This window comes from Melanerpes formicivorus, unplaced genomic scaffold (assembly GCF_026170545.1).
Source record: "Melanerpes formicivorus ecotype bairdi unplaced genomic scaffold, bMelFor1.0.p_v2 SCAF_101, whole genome shotgun sequence".
Taxonomy (NCBI): Eukaryota; Metazoa; Chordata; class Aves; order Piciformes; family Picidae; genus Melanerpes; species Melanerpes formicivorus.
In genome coordinates this window covers 1,268,323-1,268,661 of record NW_027142453.1, presented here as the reverse complement: position 1 = coordinate 1,268,661, position 339 = coordinate 1,268,323, and positions in this window count along the sequence as shown.

Below are 339 nucleotides of genomic sequence, written 5' to 3'. Positions count from 1 at the left end.
TCAAGGCCTCTCACCAGCCTTGTTGCCCTTCTCTGCTTATTTTGTATATACTACTACTAAACCAATTTAGTTGGGGAGGGGTGGTGTGTGTGTTATTGTTTTATAAGCAGTAGCATTTTCTCAAGTGATCTTATTTCCCCTTACAGGAAACTTCACCAGACAATACTTTGATGAGGAGGTACTTTTGGGGTTGGGTTTTTCATTTGGTTGGGTTTTGTTTTGCTTTCATAGAGCATACCAAGTTATCAACAGAAAGAAGTAATAACCTGATCCATTTTATTATTTTTCCACACTGAGTAAGACTTTCCACCCACAGATTGTAAAGTATCCCCAAAGGAA